This window comes from Schistocerca piceifrons, chromosome 2, assembly GCF_021461385.2.
Source record: "Schistocerca piceifrons isolate TAMUIC-IGC-003096 chromosome 2, iqSchPice1.1, whole genome shotgun sequence".
Lineage (NCBI taxonomy): Eukaryota > Metazoa > Arthropoda > Insecta > Orthoptera > Acrididae > Schistocerca > Schistocerca piceifrons.
Window position 1 is genome coordinate 343988755 of NC_060139.1, and position 17707 is coordinate 344006461.

Genomic DNA, 17707 nt, shown 5'->3' on the forward strand with positions numbered 1-17707 from the left:
TGACCCTATGACTTATTTTAGAAGCTAGGTTAAGGAAAGACAAATCTGCGTATATACCATTTGTGGACTTGTAAAAAGCTTTTGACAGTGTTGACTGGAATACTCTCTTCCAAGATCTGAAAGTGGCAGGGGGAAAATACAGGGAGCAAAAGACTACTTGCAATTTGTACAGAAACCAGAAGACAGTTATAAGAGTTGAGGGACACCGAAGGGGAAGCAGCGGTTGAGAAGGGAGTGAGATAGGGTTGTAGCCTATCCCCGATGTTATTCAATCTGTATATTGAGCAAACAGTAAAGGAAACAAAAGAAAAATTAGGAGTAGGAATTAAAATTCGTGGAGAAGAAATAAAAACTTTGAGGTAATTCTGTCAGAGACAGCAAAGTACCTAGAAGAACAGCTGAACGGAATGAACAGTGTCTTGAAAGGAGGATGTAATATGAACATCAACAAAAGGAAAATGAGGACAATGGAATGTAGACGAATTAAATCGGGTGATGTTGAGGGAATTCGATTAGGAAATGAATAAATGAGTTTTGCTATTTGGGGAACAAAATAACTCATGGTGGTCGAAGTAGAGAGGATATAAATTGTAGACTGGCAATGGCAAGGAAAGCGTTTCTGAAGAAGAGAAATTTGTTAACACCGACTATAGATTTAAGAGTCAGAAAGTAGTTTTTGAAAGTATTTTTATGGAGTGTAGCCATGTATGGAAGTGAAATGTGGACAATAAATAGTTTAGACAAGAAGAGAATAGAAGCTTTCGAAATGTGGTGCTACAGAAGAATGCTGAAGAGTAGATGGGTAGATCACATAACTAATGAGGAAGTATTGAATAGAATTAGGGAGAAGAGAAATTTGTGGCGCACACCTTGACTAGAAGAGGGGACATGTTCTGAGGCATCAAGCGATCACGAATTTAGTATTGGAGGGCAGCGTGGAGGGTAAAAACCGTAGAGGGAGACCAAGAGATGAATACACTAAGGAGATTCAGAAGGATGTAGGTTGCAGTAGGTACTGGGAGATGAAGAAACTTCACAGGATAGAGTAGCATGGAGAGCTGCATCAAACCACTCTCTGGACTGAAGACCACAACAACAACAACCACAGATATGTACATATGATAGTCACCTGGACATGGTGTTTCCCTGTATTCGTATTTCATTCCTTCGCCCGTGCAGTGCACGTTTTTGAACATCGAACTGCGCAGCAGACGATCCCTTCCTGTTCCCATGTTGGCCCAATGACCTCGTCTGTGACAACTGCAGTGGGCATGACATTGTTGAGAGTGGACCTTGGATCAATGGAGACTAGTTACTGGTCGGGTGAATCTCGTTTCTTTTTACACCAGGTCGATGGCCCTGTCCAGATATGTCATCATCCATACGAATGGCTGCCCGAAATATAGACTGCCCCACAAATGTAGTCCAGTTTGGGCGGTATAATCCTATGAAGGACATTCACCTGGGCTACCTTGCGATCTGTGGCAGTAATCGAAGGCACCATGGCAATAGTGGACTATGTGAACATTATTGTGGAACACTGGCATCCCTCGTGCTTAATATCCCGACACAAACGCGCACCTTCCGGCAGGATAACTGTCCACGTTAGAAGACCAGAACCGTGTTACATTGATTTGAACATCATGATAGTCACCTCACATAGATGCCTTGGCCACGAAATTCGCCTGATCTGTACCTAACGCAGCACATCTGGGATGGTGTTGGGCGCCGGCTCCATGCATGAATGTCATCGGCACGTAATTTACGGAAACTGCGTGACTGGTGTGTAAGCATCTGGTTTCACACACCTCAGGAAACTTACCGGCAACGCAGAATCGCTTCTGTAATGACACATTAAGCAGGTGGTAATGTTTTGGCTCACCAGTGCAATTTCTAACAAAAAATTAACGTATAAAACATATAAGTGTTTTTAAAATTATTGGAATAGGTGGTTGTACATAATACTACCTGTCCGTAAAGGCCTCGAAAGCCCAAAGTTACCAACCAACCACCCTGTCATCCTCAGCCCATATGTGTTAATGGACACAGATATGGAGGGGCATTTGGTCAGCACACCGCTCTTCCGTGTTTACAAGGTCGAAGCTGCTACTGCTCAGTCAATTTGCCCCACAATAGCTGAGTGCACCCCACTTGGCAACAGCACTCGGCAGACCTGGTAGATCACCCATCCAAGTGTTAGCCAAGCATGGCAGCGCTTAATGTGGTTATCTGATGAGAACTGGTGTTAGCACTGAGGCAAGACTCAGATGTTAAGTGAAATCTTGTTACCTTTTTTGAAACACAGGAAACTGACGATAGTCTTCGTAAAAACGGAACATTTCACTTAACTGGAGCAGCAGGTAAGGACGGCTGTTGGTGGTGGTGGAGGGGGGCAGAATGTTTTGGAGAAGATGTGGAATGGAAGAGATTGAGGAGGACTCCCGAACACCAAGCGTTTGGAAATGTGGAGGAAATTAATGGGGTGGGGTGAAGTGGTGCTATGTTAACATGGAGAGGAAGCAGGAAAGACTGTTAGATCTCTGGGTGTATTAAATTGTTTGGTATGGGGAGTGGTCAAAGCTTCATTGTAATTGGGCTTTGAGAGTGTCTATGTGTAAGGTTTATGGGGTGTCTTGGTACAAGTGTGGGAGAGTATGAGGATTAATATGCTTTGGTGAAACGATAGGTTGATTTGTGTCCGAGTTTGTGGGAAGTGTAAGAAATCTACAGTTGTACAGTGTGGGAGAAGAAAGGCGGAGTTCAAGGGGTTCGAGGATTTGGAGAAAGTGGTTACATTTTCGCTGAGCAGGTATCCAAGCGACATTGCCACAAGAGAGGACTGGTTGGACTACGGCTTTGTAGATGTAGAGTATGGTGAAGGGGTTGCAATCTCTATCTTTGACAGGTTAGCAGTTTTAGTCTGTTGTGGGCATTTTGTTGGCTGGTTAGTAGGTACTGTTTCAATGTCAGTTTACTGTCAAGGGCAAGTCCTAGGTATTTTAGTGTTTAGATAAAGTGGTGAGGTAGAAGTCATGGAATTGTGAATGGTTCGTTCAATAACTATTGCCTGACCCTTGGAATGGTTGATTTTGAGAGCCACTGGTCACACCAGGACGTAGCCTGGAGATGAGGGGGTCGTTGGGGTTTCTGGTGGGTGGGATATAGGACTAGAGAAGTTGTGTCATCAGAGTGCTGGAGGAGGTGGACACGAGGAGTGGCTTAAGATATCAGCAGTTTAGATGGTATACAGGACCGTTTTCAGGACCAATTGCCAGGTATCGCCTGACAATGAATGAGAGATAGAATGCGATATATTTAGGATAATTCTCGTTTAATGTTCCATCTCAGTTGCACATTTTTAATTATATTACATGTTTAAATCACTCTGCATCATCTTCAGATCTATGTAGTTGCATCAGCAACCCTTCTTGTCTACTCAGAACCACATGTCAGAGTGACTGAAACATGTAATGTAATTAAAAACGCACAGGTGAGACGAAACAATAATGATAGCTATCTTAAATTTCAATACAGTTCTACGGTCGCAGGTTCGAATCCTGCCTCGGGCATGGATGTTTGTGATGTCCTTAGGTTAGTTAGGTTTAAGTAGTTCTAAGTTCTAGGGGACTGATGACCTCAGAAGTTAAGTCCCATAGTGCTCAGAGCCATTCGAACCATTTTTCAATACAGTTACTGAATCTCTCAAGACAATAATGCCGGCTAGAGCCTGAATGGCAGAGCTTCGAAGCACACCTATAGCGGGATGGCGAGATAGAAAATGGGACGAGTAATGTAGTTTCTGGTCCCACAGGCTGAATGGTTGGATAGAAAGGGAGTAATGAGGCTGGCACAATTGATATGAAGTACATGACATGCATGGAGGCTGGAATACCGTACAAGGTCATACGCTTTGTCAAGGTCAATGGGCACAGAAATGGCATATTTATAATAACTGAGTCGGTGAGACCATAGGTGGTTGAGGTACAGGAGCTGGTCGTCAGAGGAGAAGTTAGAATGGAAGCTTTTCGGATTGACATTCCGCGGTTCGTATTCGAGTCAGTGCACCGAAGTTAACATGAGGCTAGTAGGATGCTCAGATTCACGTTGGCTCCTTTTCCCTCTCCCTCTCTCTCTCTTTCTCTCATTCTCTATCCATCTCTTTTCCATTATTCCAACTTCGTTTGGGCACCGAACAATCAATAACCAAGAATTGATCGATACAAGCGTTTCGTAAGGTATCTGTTCCCTAAGTGAATTGCACTTGTTACTGTTCTTCCAATAAACCTCAGTCTTACATTTGCCTTCCCTGAGGATGTATTTGGTCGGCCCGAAGAGATACTCCTAGGTACTTTGGGGTTTTGACTAGTCCAGCGACTGTTCGCCGATATTGGAAAGATCGATATTGAATAATTTTGTAAATTTACGCACATTCCGCTACGTTTTATTTTGGTCCCAGTAGTCATTTCCCGTAGCATCTCGGTTTTACTGATGCAGCCGGCACCGGCTTATCTCCTTCCGCGCGAGGCTCTCGTGGTGGGAGTCGCCAACTTGCGCACGCGCACTAGGGAGCTCGTTGCCAATGTCAAACAAACATAAGCAACGCGACAGCCCACGGCTTAGTAGCGGCTCTGACGTCGCAGTGGCGGCAGAAGCAGAGAGCTGAGTCAGTGTATGGCGCAAGTGCATCTGTCCTAAACGAAGGTAAGCGTGTAAAACCACAACATTACAATGCTTATCGGGCAATGTTGTGGCGTGCAGAATTCGGCGTGTTGCATCTGTAGCTGAAGATCCGCTCCAAGTTTTTACAGAGGATAAAAAAGGAATACCGCTTCCAGGTGGACGTGTAACAATATACCACAATCAGTATTATAACTGCTGAAAATAGGAGTTAGTAATTTTTTGTCTGCTGTAATACATTTCACGGTTTCAATGAAGTTTCGTGAAATTTATGGTGGTTAGACTTGGAGCCTGCTGTATTCTAAAGCGTCTTTGTTTTGACTTCAGAGGCCAGGTCATTTAATACATCCATAAATCAGCATGTCGTGGTTAGCGAAGGGTATCTAGTACCATTGCAAGAACAGGTCACAAAAGTGTTCTGTACGTGGTCTCTTTTGTGGATGAGCTACACTGACCTCGACTGCTCGCAGTATACGATAGCCGAACATTCGCCTTTACAACAGCTGACTTCGCGTGCTCCTTCCATTTCATGTCGCTTTACTATGTTCCGCCTGGATATTTAATCGAGGAGAATGTGTTAAGCAGCACACCACTAATACAGTATTGGAACGTTACAGGATTGTTTTTTCTACTCATCTGCATTAACTTACATTTTTCCACATCTATAGCAAGCTGGTATTCGTCACACCAAATAGAAATGCTATTCAAGTTACCCTGTGTCCTCCTACAGTCACTTAAACAAGGCACTTTTCCACGGACTACAGCGTCATCGGCAAACATTCACAGACATTCATAAACCTTTGTGTACAAATCTTTACGTTATTCGAATTGCACCATGAACGGCTACAATATTATATTCGGTTGATGAAAGAGCGAAATGACCTAGTGTGATGATGATGGAGTCCCATACTCCGTAACAGAGCGCAGGGGACGATGCAGGAGACCCGCACCCCCGTATTAGGCAAGGTCCTTGCCTTCCTCCGACCGTAATGAGGATGAATAATGATGATGAAGACGACACAACAACACCCAGTCATCTCGAGGCAGGTGAAAATCCTTGATCCCGCAGGGAATCGAACCCGGGACCCCGAGATCGAGAACGCTACCGCGAGACCACGAGCTGCGGACATCTAGTGTAGCGTCTGTGAAAATCAGTGCAGTTTGAACGGTGCTCTTCATAACTGTTCAGAACGTACGAACGGTAAGGGATGACCATTATTTTGCTGAAACTGCACGCGTTCAGCGTCTTGTGAAAATGTTCTTGGAACTGGCTGTATAATATTCTGTATGTACCCTGACTACGTTCTATGCAAACATAAGTTTTGATTTCGCACTACGTTACCTCGCCTTACAAGATTATACCAGGAGAAAACAGCAAAATGATTCCTGTAACATCGTGTTTAAAATGTTCATGAGGCTAACCATTACTGGTCCACAAAGTGCTGAATTTCATAACCGAGCTATGGATACAGTCTGCAAAACGCTGTGTGAATAGTGGTAGTAGCAAAGAAGTAATATATTTAAACGTTATGCCTGTTGTTGCAGTTTTCTGCATTAAAAGCGAAGATAGTAGTCTACATCTACAACTGCATAAATACTCCGCAAGATATCTCATTGAGTGGTGGGGTGTACTTCTGGTACCACTAACTGATCCGCCCTTCCCTGTTCCAATCGCGAACGGCTCGTTGGAAGAATGAACGTCTCAATTACCTCTAATATCTCGAATTTTCTCCTCGTGGTCATTTAGCGAGGTGTATGTGGTCCGAAGTAATCTGTTGTCCCGCACTCTCGAAATTTCGATAGTAAACCTCTAAGCGATACGAAATGCCTGTCTTGTAGCGCCTGCAACTGGAGTTCGTTGAATATCTCTGTAAAGCTCTCGTTCCAACCGAACGATCCTGCGACGAAACGCGCCGCTCTTCTTTGGATATTTTCTACAGGTTGAACGTTAATGAAATCGATATACTACAGGGACTGCAGATGGAGGTTCAACTGGTTTAAATGGCCCTAAACACTATGACACTTAACATCTGAAGTCATCAGTCCCCTAGACTTAGAACTACTTAAACCTAACTAACCTAAGGACTTCACACACATCCATGCCCTAGGCAGGATTCGAGCCTGCGACCGAAGCAGCCGCGTGGTTCCGGACTGAAGCGCCTAGAACCGCTCGCTCACAGCGGCCGGCCGGAGATGGAGGACAAAAGGTTCTTTGAAGATGTGTCCGGATATGCATCTCTGCCACGGTAGATGGCGCTGACGGATGAAAGTTCCTCTATGTGGCGTGTGTTCCTTGTGTGTCGCGGGCTGTATAACCGACGCAGAGTAATGCAAAATGGTCCGGTATTCATGACGGGAAGAAGCCGAGATGATGTTTGTGTATTGCCAAGCAGATGGAAACGCTTGAAAGGTAGCACAGCTATATCCAAACAAGTACCCTCACAGACACGAACAACGTCATATAACATTTCAAACCCTTCTTGGGCATTTGTGTGTTCATGGCGCCTCTGAGAAGACGAACGTGCAGAGAGGCGGTTGACTGTGCGTACACTAGATTTGAAGGACCACGTTCTACAGGATACTGAGACGAACCTAGTACAAACTCCAAGCAAGTAGCCCGCCAACATGGTGTAAGCCAAAGTACGGTTATGTCTATCCTACATGACAACCACTACTATCCCTATTACCTACAACGGAGTGCCGGCCGGAGTGGCCGTGCGGTTCTAGGCGCTACAGTCTCGAGCCGCGTGACCCCTACGGTCGCAAGTTCGAATCCTGCCTCGGGCATGGATGTGTGTGATGTCCTTAGGTTAGTTAGGTTTAAGTAGTTCTAAGTTCTAGGGGACTGATGACCACAGCAGTTAAGTCCCATACAGCTCAGAGCCATTTGAACTATTTTTTTGCAACGGAGTGCAAGGATTACCAGCAGCGGATTACCCTGAATGGGAGAGATTTTGTCGACGGTTTTTGCACCAGACCATCAGAATTATAGGATTTCTGCCATCAGTCTTCATTACCGACAAAGCAACCTTTACCTGAACAAGCGTCATCAGTCTGCATAATCGTCATCTGTGGGCTACAGGCGCGGCATGTAGTCAGAGGAACTCTCACTCGTCAGCACTACCTACCGTGGCAATGATGCATTTCCGGACACATGTTCATAGGACCTTTTATCCTCCATTTCCAATCAGAAATCCGTCCCTGCAGTTTTTCGGTTTTGTTGATGTTCAGCCTGCATATCTTCTATTAGTCCTACCTGGTAAGGGTCCCAGATTAACGAACAGTACTCAATAATAGGTCAAACAAGCAACTTACAAACCACTTTCTTCGTGGCTGAATTACATTTCCTTAAGATTTTTCCTATGGATCTTTCCCTACTATTTGTTTTATGTGGTCATTCCACTTAAGATCGCTCTGGATAGTTACTTCTAGATATTTTACGGTAGGTATCTCATTAGTACTGTAGTTGCACAGTAGTGGATTTCTCTTCTTGTGTATGCGCGATATGTTGCGTTTATTTGCGTTCAGGGCCAACTGCCACAGCCTGCACCATTCACCAACACTCTGCAGGTCATTCTGCAAATCTCTACTATCTTCTGGCGTTGCTACTTTCTTATAGACGACCGCATAATCTGCGCACAGTCTTAAAGAGCTTCCGATTATTTCTACTAGATCATTTGTATATATTGTAAACAGCCACACTTTCTCCGGATACTCACGAAATTACCTTCTCATCTGTATATTTCGTTCCGTTAAGAGAGACTTATTGAGTTCTGTCTGCAAGGAAGTCTCGAATCCAGTTGCAAATCTGGTCCGATACTCGGTAAGCTCAATCTTTTTTACGGAACAGCACCGCGGGAAAGTGTCAAGTGCCTTTTGATGTCAAGGAACATGGGAACAACTTGAGCGTCGTAGTATACAGCGCTATGGATTTCCTGGAAGAAATAAGCGAACTGTATTTGCGTAATCCATGTTGATTTTTGCAGAGTACATTCTTGTTTCCCAGATACGTCATAATTCTTGAGCACAAAACATGTTCCATAGTTCTATAATAGATCGACATCAATAATTATGTGCATCTGTCCCACGACCCTTCTTGAAAACGGGAATGACCTGTACTCTTTTCCAGTCGCTAGGCACCCTTCGCTACTCCAGCGAACTACGATATACTGCTGCTAAAAGGGGAAGAAGTACTTTCGCATAATCTTTGTAGAATCGTACAGGTATGTCATCCGCGTTTGTAGTTGCTTTTCTACTCCGTGACGGTTATTTCAGTATCCATCTTTCCGACGCGCGCACAGTGATTGAAAGGAGGGACTGTATTACGACCTTCCTCAATGGAACAATTTCGGTAGACCGAATTCAGTATTTCAGCATTCTCTCCGTTATCTTCCGTTTCGCAGCCAGTATGGCCACTGAATGACTGAATAGATGCTTTCGATCCGCTTACTGATTTTAGGTAAGAGCAAAACTTCTTAGTGTTTTTACGCAGCTCAGTTGACGAAATTTTGCTTTGCAAGTCATTACACGCTTCTCTCATTGCTCTCCTTACGCTCACTTTCGCTTCGTTCAGCTTTCGTTTGTCAGCTAGGGTATGACTTCTCTTGAATCTGTGAAGAAGTTCTCTTTATTTACGCAGCAGTCTCTAACACAACAGTCTTTTCGACCCGTTGAGACTTTGCTCGGGAGATCCTGTCTAAGGCATACTGAATGATGCTTTTGAATTTTTTTCCATTTCCGCTCTATACTTTCGTCTTCAGTCCGAATATTTGATGTTGACTCCTCAGATACTCTGCCATTAGTATCCTGTCACTCTTCCTACGTAAAAATATTTTTCTACGTTCCCCGAATGAGATTTTCACTCTGCAGCGGAGTGTGCGCTGATATGAAACTTCCTGGCAGATTAAAACTGTGTGCCCGACCGAGACTCGAACTCGAGACCTTTGCCTTTCGCGGGCAAGTGCTCTACCAACTGAGCTACCGAAGCACGACTCACGCCACCTACTCACAGCTTTACTTCTGCCAGTACCTCGTCTCCTACCTTCCAAACTTTACAGAAGCTCTTCTGCGAACCTTGCAGAACTAGCACTCCTGAAAGAAAGGATATTGCGGAGACATGGCTTAGCCACAGCGTGGGGGCCACAGCCATGTCTGCAGAGTGAAAATCTGGGGCCCCCAGGCTGTGGCTAAGCCATGTCTCCGCAATATCCTTTCTTTCAGGAGTGCTAGTTCTGCAAGGTTCGCATAAGAGCTTCTGTAAAGTTTGGAAGGTAGGAGACGAGGTACTGGCAGACGTAAAGCTGTGAGTACCGGGCGTGAGTCGTGCTTCGGTAGCTCAGCTGGTAGAGCACTTGCCCGCGAAAGGCATAGGTCCCGAGTTCGAGTCTCGGTCGGGCACACAGTTTTAATCTGCCAGGAAGTTTTATTTTTCTACGTTTCTTAACATTCCTTGTAACATCCGTAGTCATAGTTGCTATCACAGCCTTATGATCACTCATACCTACCTCTACGTTAACTGATTCGTAAGTTCAGTTGTGTTTGTTCAAATGACCCTAAGCACTATGAGACTTAACATCTGAGGTCATCAGTCCCCTAGACATAGAACTATTAAATCTAACTAACCTAAGGACATCACACACATCTATGCCCGAGGCGGGATTCGAACCCGCGACAGTAGCAGCGGCGCGGTTGCGGACTGAAGCGCCTCGAACCGCTCGGCCACAGCGGCCGGCGTCTGTTTGTTTCTAGAAAGTCTAAGACGTTACCTTCACGAGTTCGTTCTCTCATTACATGCTCGCAGTAATTCAAATAATGCCAATTCCTTCCGCCGATTTCACGCGATTCTTTACAACTACCTTCTGCAATGACCGATAGCCCCTCTTCGTCAGTACTAGAGGTCCGTCTGGTCTTGGTTTAGCTGTAGTTCTTCCTTCACGTTTCCGCGTCACAATCACTTCACCAACAGTCGAGATGGACAGCTTTAGAAGGGTTGAAATGTCCTCGATGGATCTGATAGTCACGTGGCATCCAGTGGCTAGTCCACGTTCGAAGACACAGAGCTCTCCTGCTGTTCCTGCTTCTCCGCCTCCTCTTGTACTGGCGGGTCCGCCTTTCGTGATATCTAGTTACTTAGAGGTGTCCGGATACGTTTGATCAGATGGTGTACGAATTGGACGCCGCCTCTAACCCGCATCACCTCAGATTCGGGATATGCCCTTGACTAGTACTACTGGAAGAGCGGATAATGCATAGAAAGGTTAATTAAAATCATATAGTTTTGCATCTTGATATTTTTCATATTGATTAATCTACTAGTTTTAGGGCGTGTTTAGAGTAACGGATGCAATTACTATAGCTTCAGTCTATCAGCTCGGTGGGAAGATGGCCGAAAGGTATACGGCCGAAATATTGGTTCATGAAATGAAGTTTCTCTCGCTGCATGCCTGAAAACTGATGGATGGGAATATAGATTGTTTGCGGAATTATTTTTTTATCTTCGCAATGGAATGTATTCTGTGTTAAAACATCTTGATCATTATTTGCCAGTGTAAGGGAAGTGTCCGAGCTGGAATTTGGAATCAGGCTCCCATTTTTTTACCGTCTGGCTGCATCATTAAAGCGTACACTCCACTCCACTCCACTCCACAGTCCCACAGTGTTAAGACGACAGCGATTCTACCATGAGAAAAATTGGGCTAAGAATAAACAAGTGATATCAGTTATCACAACTTATTGCACCAGAACTGCCGTAAAAAATATACACTTTCGCCACAAGAGAATTGGTACTATACCCTAAAAAAAAAAAAGAAGAACTTGCTGATGTGGATGCATAAATTTCTGCAAAATTTTGTTACATCAATTCAAGGGGAAACTGTACGTGATATCATTTGTGATAACTTAATCCGTTCGGGATAAATGTATCTGCACTTTCGGAATACTGTATATATACTCTGCGATTCAGCATGCATCTGACAGCTCGCGAGTCGTTCACAGTGTCAGTTTACTATATCTGCTCTCTACTTCACAGTTCCAAGTCTGCCGCAAGCACAGCAAATAATGGCACGTCACTGCTTTGCTGCAGGTCGTTCTTTTTGCAGCTAACGGGACTTTAGAGGAGGCATCCAGATTGCTGAGTCACTGTACGCTCTCGAGATAGGCTTGTCGCTAGCGGCTTCAAAGCCCAGCCACGAAAGACGTGTTTTCGTGGTTGAAATTGAGGCAGAAAGACAAGGAAGATCGCAAGCGCGCGATTTATGATCTCCAAATTGTGTCCTGGATTAAATTTTAACTCATTCTACAGTCTTTTACGAAAAAAGAATATGGGAAACTGCTGAAGGTGGTTTATTCGCCGGAGAGGGACATCGTAAAGGATGTCTCGCAAGAACAGATTTTCCTTCTAACCATGTCCATTATCAATAACATAAATTTAACTCTGGACTCTCACACATCCATATGCAATGAACAGAATTGTCATACTTCACGAAGGAAGAATGTTAATGAATCCCAGTTTCAAAAATCGTTCTAAAGCGATGGGGGTGAACCACACATCAAAGTCGCCCAGTAAGTAAAAAAATAAATTTCTACGATCGGGCACAATGTTGGCCACGATGTTGACCAGACGCCATGTCATCCTCTGCCTTACAGTGTGATTAGGATGCAGTATGGAAGGGTGGAGAGGTGGGCTGATAAGGAAAGGAATAAGGAGATTCTCCGCAGAATAGGTGCGAAAAAGAATGTACGGGAAACATTGACAGGAAGGGGTAGGATGGTTGGACATCAGTTAAAACACCAGGGAATAACTTCGGTGGTACTAGAGGGAATTATAGAGGGTAAAAATTGTACAGGAAGACAGAGATTGGAATACATCTAGCAAATAATAGAGGACGTAGTTTGCAAGTGCTACTCCGAGATGGGCATGGGGTCAGTACACTGCTCTTCCAGCGGTTGGCACATTTTCAGACCTATGAGAAGCTGCTTCTTGTTCATACAGCTCGTCAATTAGCCTCATGTGACTGAGTATATCCCGTTCCTGCCTTCCTACCAACAAAAAAACCACCGGTCCTCCATATGGCAGGCAGACAACTTCATCTGCATCAGCATTCGTCATTTGGTCTCCTATGCAGGATAAAGACATCCCTTTGTGGTCTTAATACATATTGCTCCTGTGTGTTTTCTAGTGCCTTCTACTCACCGTCCGTTACCTCGTCGACTCCGATGTAAATCTGTATTAGCTCCGCAATAAGTCTATGGGCGTCAATTGAAGGCCTGTCCGGAAATAAAGCTCTTCAATATTCTTCAGAAACGAGCTTGTAAAGGTACCATTATTGATTAATAAAAATATCGACATCAGCAGCTCATTTTCTTGTAATATCGTTGGCGTCCTTGAAAGTCAGGTAGCACTGCCTTCGTGATAAACACAGGTCTTGTGCAGAATTGGCTGGAACACTATCAACTGTTTCAATGGGTCAGACAATCGTGCAGGCGAGTGTGTGTTTCGCGTTCTTTTTCATTGGTGCTATACGTAGAAGCCGTCTGTCCCTAGCTGAAAATCCGATTATTGTAAAGGGGATTATGTGCCAGTGGTTTTTTCCTTCTCCTGAAAGAAAGAGGAAGATGTGGATACAAAAAATCCGGTGGAAGATCTGGTAGTTACAAAGAAGACAGAGTTCGCAGCCTGCATTTTCCTGAAGATGCAGTTATTTGGAAAATCTGGGCAACTCTACCTTATGCTAATTCATTATTAACAGCTTGCAAATTATTTTATGGATTTCAACAAACATGGATATTGATACTGAAGGAAGGCGTATTCTTTTTTAGGTTCTATACTAGTAGTCCCTCGTAAAAAGTTGGATTTGGAAAGTGGTGCTGTTCCATGTTTATTACCAAATTTACCTAAGTGTTTGTCTCTCCTGATGTTCCACACACTCAGAAGTCCGAAGAAAAGTTCACTGAAAACGTGAAATATGTAAATTGATTCTCAGAAAACAAAGTTTACAATTTCGATGATATTAGAAAAATCAAGGCGGATTTAACCATTGGCTAATTACAACGCACAATGATCATTTACCCTGAACAATAATTTTGAAACTTACACACAGGGTGATTCAAAAGAAAGAAATGATTTGAGTTGTTTATTACAGACAAACTGTTACAGATAGAAACACATTGCGAATGTCGCTTGGTAAATTCAAAGTTTTATGTTCAAACACAGACTGTAACATACACTCAACATGAGCACTACGCGTTGCTCGAGAAACATCAAAACAGTAGTCCACTTTATTCCACACTCGAAACAACAGGTCCCTGTTTACTGAAACGACAGCTTCAATAATTACATTTCTCAGACCTATAATAGCAGCTGCCATACGTGGGACAAATACTGACTTATATGTACCCACAGAGAGAAAAATCGGAAGGGGTGGGGTCAGGTGATCTGAGAAGCGAAGAGCAATGAACGTCCACCTCTTCCAGTCCAACGCCGTGTATGTTGTTAAGATAAGGCCGCAGCTCAATGTGATAGTGAAGCGGGGCGCCGTTATTCATAGAAATGAAATCATTGGAATCTTCGTGAAATTGAGGAAACAAGAAATTTGCGTCATGACATTCCTGTCCAAGTTTCCTCCCCAAAAAAAAGGTCCATAAACTTTGTGAACAGACCCAGAATACGCCACACCGTCGTTTGAGGACGTTGAAGTTCTTGCCCTACCCACCTCGTGGATTTCCGAGGGCTCCGAGCGAACGCATCTCGGATGCGCTTTACATTTTCACCAGACGTGCATGACTGACCAGTGCTCTTATCATTGCAATACAAACAACTTCCAAATTGTTTTGTGCCAGTCGTAAATCTACTTGTGCAGAGGCAGCTTCTCGCTGAATCGATGGCGGAATACACGTATCACTTGAACAGTGCAACCGATTGGCTTTGCGAAAATTACAACACGCAAAATGATTTCTTTTATGATGTAGTCCCCATGTTACTACAAAGAACAGCGCAGCTGTATCAAAACTTTGAACCATCCTCTACCTAGTTACATGAGAATGTGTTTCCATATTTTGTAATTTGTAATGAACAACTGCAATATGTTTTTCTTTTTAAATCACCCTGTAGTGTATGATAATGTAAACATAGAAGCTAAAACGTTTCATCGGATTTTAGAATTACAACTTCTATCTAATACATATGCTAAATCGGAAAATTTATTAATCACTATTAAAAATATTGCGGGTTGAGAAATTAGCTTAAGAAAAATGTATGTAGAGTCCAGAACTACTAACTGAATGCATAGAAAAATGTAAAGATGATGACGATACAATATTAGGTCTTAAGTTCATAAATGAGCAGCTGAGGATTTCGTCAGTATTGTTTATCTCTGCTTACAATGCTTTCTTTTCATTCCCAGAAATAAATTTTTGCGAGAGTTGAAAATTACTATTATGCCACATTCACACCATTTGAAAAAGTTTAATTTCTCCGGTATTAACATTGGAATAAACGAATCTCTTAAAAAGTATTCGTAAACTATGCTTGAACACCTTGAACCATATGATAATTTGGTGTGCTGTCGACTGGATGCAATTTCTGTGAAACCAAAAATTACATACAAAGGTAAGAGACTGGTAGAGATGGCCAGTAATTTGATGGATATGAAGCAGCTTCTACTGTCCAGACATTCATAATTAAATAAATTTTGTCTAATAACAAGGATATAGTGGTATTAGCTCCTGCAAAAACTTAGATGGTGAATTTTTACTCTGACAGCAGTGATTATCCTAAGAATACATCACGAAATTTGTTGTAATGTTGTATATATCGTTACTGATAATAGTAACATCAATGTCACGCTATATAAAATATTATGCAGTGATACAACAACTCATGCTCACATTGCTAATCCATGTGACAGCAGTAAAATTTTTTTCTACTTTTTGATTTAGTGCTCTTACTCAAAAACCTTAGAAGTAAGTGAATGAGAAGAATAATACATTTGTTATCCATCTATGTCTGACGTAAACAACGTAAAACATTGTAGTTTTAAGCATACCTGACAAATATATGAAAACAAAAACTTAACATTGTAAAGCTTGCTCCTGGCCTTTCATACAGGGTTTGTTATCCAAATACTGTACAGGGTTATTACAAATGATTGAAGCGATTTCACAGCCCTACAATAAATTTATTATTTGAGATATTTTCACAATGCTTTGCACACACATACAAAAACTCAAAAAGTTTTTTTAGGCATTCACAAATGTTCGATATGTGCCCCTTTAGTGATTCGGCAGACATCAAGCCGATAATCAAGTTCCTCCCACACTCGGCGCAGCATGTCCCCATCAATGAGTTCGAAAGCATCGTTGATGCGAGCTCGCAGTTCTGGCACGTTTCTTGGTAGAGGAGGTTTAAACACTGAATCTTTCACATAACCCCACAGAAAGAAATCGCATGGGGTTAAGTCGGGAGAGCGTGGAGGCCATGACATTAATTGTTGATCATGATCTCCACCACGACCGATCCATCGGTTTTCCAATCTCCTGTTTAAGAAATGCTTCTGCTTTAGCCTTTTCCGTAAGATTTTCCAAACCGTCGGCTGTGGTACGTTTAGCTCCCTGCTTGCTTTATTCGTCGACTTCCGCGGCTACGCGTGAAACTTGCCCGCACGCGTTCAACCGTTTCTTCTCTCACTGCAGGCCGACCCGTTGATTTCCCCTTACAGAGGCATCCAGAAGCTTTAAACTGCGCATACCATCGCCGAATGGAGTTAGCAGTTGGTGGATCTTTGTTGAACTTGGTCCTGAAGTGTCGTTGCACTGTTATGACTGACTGATGTGAGTGCATTTCAAGCACGACATACGCTTCCTCGGCTCCTGTCGCCATTTTGTCTCACTGCGCTCTCGAGTGCTCTGGGGGCAGAAATCTGAAGTGCGGCTTCAGCCGAACAAAACTTTATGAGTTTTTCTACGTATCTGTAGTGTGTCGTGACCATATGTCAATGAATGGAGCTACAGTGAATTTATGAAATCGCTTCAATCATTTGTAATAGCCCTGTACTTGTTGTGCATCTGTCTGACGAGAACACAATAGTTAAGAGTATCAAAATTAGTAGGGATTTATGTTGATGGCATTAAAGAGTGATTAGAAGTCATAAGAAACTAGTAGGTGACAATCTTAAGGATCCTAAAAAAGAGGGTTCGTTTAAGGTAAATAAGCGCATCCCATTAGCATGAATCAAGAAAACCTCAAGTATTTGCTACTTGGTTTCAAAATTGGGATGTTATGATTGCAATAGTTTCTCCCAAGAACTGTGGGAAACTCAGCATAGAAACATTTTCAGCTTTATTACATACCATTGAGACATTAGTGAAGGTGCATGAATATCTGCTCAATTACTTAGGACTGCTTAGTGTAATGTTAGGGACATCGTGTACAGATTATTTAGAACAGATGTTTGTAAAAAATATAGAAGAATGAGTGATTATAATTACAGTGTTTGAGTTCAGGTTGAATGTCCCTAACAATATTCACGCTATTAATCCTTCCCCTTTGCAGAATGTAAATGTTGAACTATTCCTTCCTGAAGTTGTAGCAGAAGCAGCAGAAATGTATATAGACTGCTGTGATTTAGACTTTTATTATATTTATTGCTGGTTATGGTAGCTTTAAGGATTGTAATAGATTAACTTGTGTGACACTTGAAAACCTTTTATGTCCAGTACAGCTCTTATCTTTCGATTGCCAGCAGAAGTTAGATACCTTAGCAGTTTCAATCATGGATTTCTAAAATACCACTCACCATTCTTAATAGCTGAAGTTGAAATCTGTAGCTACCAAATACTTCAGGTTGTTGTTCCTCACAAATCTGGGACAATTCTTGTAAAACTTGATAACCGCAAGGGATTTAATTTTAGATATGTTGGAATTAAAGTACTCTCAAATATCCTGCGAATGCTGTAGATCTGTAATGGAAAATTCTGGCAATAGTATAGACATTTGGGTGAATGTGCTACTAAATAACTATTAGGATCAAAGCCA

General features: G+C 42.8%; 1 protein-coding gene across 2 annotated transcripts in view; it reads left to right on the plus strand.

Moving 5' to 3' along the window:
* The first annotated feature begins 4599 nt into the window (after window positions 1-4599).
* The window catches only part of LOC124775036 (probable multidrug resistance-associated protein lethal(2)03659), a 294648-nt gene continuing 281540 nt past the window's right edge, over window positions 4600-17707 (plus strand). For both annotated transcript variants that reach the window (XM_047249811.1, XM_047249810.1), the window contains exon 1: window positions 4600-4701. The gene's annotated coding sequence lies outside the window, so the exon portion shown is untranslated. The remainder of the gene's footprint in view (window positions 4702-17707) is intronic.